Source organism: Dipodomys spectabilis, unplaced genomic scaffold (assembly GCF_019054845.1).
Source record: "Dipodomys spectabilis isolate Male_0828 unplaced genomic scaffold, ASM1905484v1 ptg000091l, whole genome shotgun sequence".
NCBI lineage: Eukaryota > Metazoa > Chordata > Mammalia > Rodentia > Heteromyidae > Dipodomys > Dipodomys spectabilis.
Window position 1 is genome coordinate 955,189 of NW_024870768.1, and position 3,683 is coordinate 958,871.

The window sequence follows — 3,683 nt, forward strand, 5'->3', positions numbered from 1 at the left end:
CTCCATTGAGAGATAGAAGACCCAGAAATGAATCCACAAACCTATACCCACCTAATCTTTGATGAGGGAGCCAAAAACACAAGATGGAAGAAATACAGCCTCTTCAACAAATAGTGCTGGCAGAATTGGCTATACACGTGCAGAAAACTGAAGTTAGAGACTTATATATCACCCTGCGCCAGAATCAATTCCAAATGGATCAAAGACCTTAATGTAAGACTAGATATCCCAAAAATATTACAGGAAGGGATAGTGTAAACACTAGGGGTCCTTAGCACAGGTAAAAACTTCCTATGATCCAGAAACAACAAAACAAAAAGGCTGGATAAATGGGACTGCATTAAAGTGCAGAGTTTCTGAATGGCAAAGGACATAGCAAGGGAGATAAGCAGAAAGCCCACAGAATGGGAGAATAACTTTACTAGCTATGTATCAGACAAGGGCCTAATATCTAAAATATACTTAGACTTCAAAAAATTAAATCCTGCCATACTAAAGCTACCAGCACAACTATGTATATTGCAGCATTATTCACCATAGCTAAGATATGGAACCAACCCAGATGCCCCTCAATAGATGAATGGATCAAGAAAACATGATATATATGTATGTATATATATATATATATATATATATATATCACGTTTTCATATATATCACATTTTCATATATTCATATATATATATGAATTCTATGCCTCCATCATCAAGAATGACACCGCCCCATCTGTTAGGAAATGGGAAGACTTAGAAAAAATTATATTAAGTGAAGTAAGCCAGACCCAAAGAAACATAGGTCCCATGGTTTTCCTTATCTGCAATAATTAGTATATGTTTAGGACAAGCAGAAAAGGTCAAAAGCTATGTACATATGACCATATAAGATGATGCTAAGCAAAATGAACCCCAAGATAGGAACACAAGAGGTTCTGTTGCTGTTGTTTTTAATGTACTATGTGATTTTTTTGTTTCTCTTGTATGTTCTCTCCCCATGGCATAACCCCTATTTTCACTGTATTTGATTTTGGTACCCTGCATCTTGTATATACAATTTTATAGTTTGGGAAGGGAAAATGAAATAATAAAATGCTTAAATAACAATAGAGGTTGACCTATTGTAACAATGAGATGTACAAGATACTATGTTGAAAACAAACTTTACAACTTTGGGGGGGGAGGGGTTGGGGAGATGGGGAGGAAAGGGATGGTAGGGGAAAAACAAAGGAGGGGGTAATAATGCTTGATAGGAAATATATTCATTATCTTACTCATGTAACTGTAACCCCTCTGTACAGTATCTTTACAATAAAAATATTTTTAAAAGTTTAAAAAAATAAATCCCCCAAAAACAAATCCTCAAAGATATAACAACCTCATTAATAAGTGGGCTAAAGACTTAAAGAGAGACTTCTCTGAAAAAGAAGTAAGAATGGCCAATAAGCACAAGAAGAGATGCTCAACATCTCTGGCTGTAAAAGAAATGCAAATCAAAACAACATTGAGATTCTACCTCAATCCAGTTAAATAGCCATTATCAAGAAATGTAATAATAACAGATGCCCTTGTCCCAACTTCAAGCAACTAATAACTCCAGTACACTAACTACTTAAGGAATAAAACTGAGCCAGACACTGGTGGCTCATGCCTGTAATCCTAACTACTTAGGAGGTTGAGATCTGAGAATCATGGTTAGAAGCCAGCCCAGACAGGAAAGTCCATGAGACTCTTACCTCCAATTAATTAACCAACAAAAAGCCAGAAGTGGAAGTATGGTTCAATTGGTAGAGTGCTAGCCTTGAATTAAAAAACTAAGAGACGGAGCCCAAGACCTGAGTTCAAGCCCCAGTACTGGTATATACACGAACGCATGAGTGCTTGTATTCATTTGGTGTGAATAGAACTAACCAAGGGAGAATCCAGCCACTGGGATTGGATCCTACCTGCTGTTCACCTTTCTTGCATTTACTCTCTGGGTAATGCAGAAAGATTTGGTATACTTTTTTTTTTTTTGGCCAGCACCGCTGTTTATTCACAGACCCAATTACAAAAACAGCATGGCAGACACCTCAGTTCATCCTTCTAAGAAGCCTATTGATCTGATCCTCCCTGTTGTCAGCATCTCCTCAGAAGATGGAAGCTTAAGGATGGTCTTCTTCATGCCACCTCATGGAGAAGATAACTTGAAGGACCACAGGAAGTTATTTGCTTCCTTGAAGCATTTCCCAGCAATAAAGATCTCACAAATCTGATCCTCCATACAGATACTGCCATATTTCCTCAGAGATCAAATAATCAAAAAGTTATCTGTTAAAGCAATTCACTTCTTAATTAATTTTTGCCATAACCATGCTTGTAGATGAGCTCATTTGCTGACTTCTTGTTTGGGTATCCCTATGCAATATATGGTTCTATAATCCTCAGCATCTTAATTGAAGCCTTGTCTGGGAAAGGCAAATAAGCTGTAACACCTTATAGATCTTTGGACTCATGCCATTGATGCCCATGATTCTGATAACAAACATCAATTTAGGTTGTGCAGGTACATAGAAGTTGCCAGCTTTTCTGGCCATTTTCCTATATTCCTTGTGATAGTGCTTAGCTTTTTCATAGATGAGCTTTCTCCTTGCCTTTCAAAGCATCTTTGGGGCACATTTCTTTCTCAGGTACTTTACTTTCAGCTCAGCGAAATTCCTTCGCTTTTTCTTAAGGGCTTCTGACACAATAGGAACCTTCTTTCTCTTCTCTTCAACACCCTTGCCGGGTGCCGATGGCTCACACCTGTAATCCTAGCTACTCAGGAGGCTGAGATCTGAGGATCACAGTTCAGAGCCAGCCCAGGCAGGAAAGTCTGTGAGACTCTTATTGCCAATAAACCACTAGAAAACCAGAAGTGGCGCTGAAGAGCTCACCTTGCGCAAAAGAGCGGATGGGACAGCGCCCAGGCCCAGAGTTCGAGACCCACGACCCACAAAAAAAAAAAAAAAAAAAAGCAATACCCTCCATGGTTCCAGACAGAAAAGAGGCTGATAAAATGCTTTTTAGAAGGCTGAATGCATCAAATTTCCACAGAAAATCAACACAAAGAGCCAAATAGGCTAGTTTAAGAAATTAAATCTTGGGCTGGGAAGGTGGCTCAGTGGTAGAGCGCTTGCCTTGCATGCCTGAGGCCCTGAGTTCGATTCCTCAGCACCACATAAGCAAAAAGAAAAAAAAAAGCCAGAAGTGGCGTTGTGGCTCAAGTGGTAGAGCGCTAGCCTTGAGCTGAAGAGCTGAGGGACAGCGCCCAGGCCCAGAGTTCAGGCCCCACGACTGGACCAAAAAAAAAGAAATTAAATCTTAACCCCTCTGTACAGTATCTTTACAATAAAAATATTAAAAAGATTAAATCTACCTTAGATGGCAAAAATTGTTTAATCAGTAGTATGTCTCAACATGATCCTTCCTCTTATTCATAAACAGGGATGATACCGTCTTTTCCAGTTGAGCAAAACACTGGCATGCACTGCACATTGAGGACTGATTCTTTACTTACTATTCCACAGACAGATGCTTGCACAGTATATAAAATTCACAAGAGCAGTCCATTGCAAGCTACCAGGGCATAAAGTTGAACATAATTAAGTCTAAAGAAAAAAAAACACTTCATTATATAATTTGTGTGTGTGTGTGTGTGTGTGTGTGTGT

At 38.9% G+C, this 3,683-nt stretch overlaps 1 pseudogene; it reads right to left on the reverse strand.

The window, feature by feature from the left end:
- Positions 1-2,010: 2,010 nt before the first annotated feature.
- On the reverse strand, positions 2,011-2,749 carry LOC122112056 (annotated as a pseudogene).
- Positions 2,750-3,683: the final 934 nt, after the last annotated feature.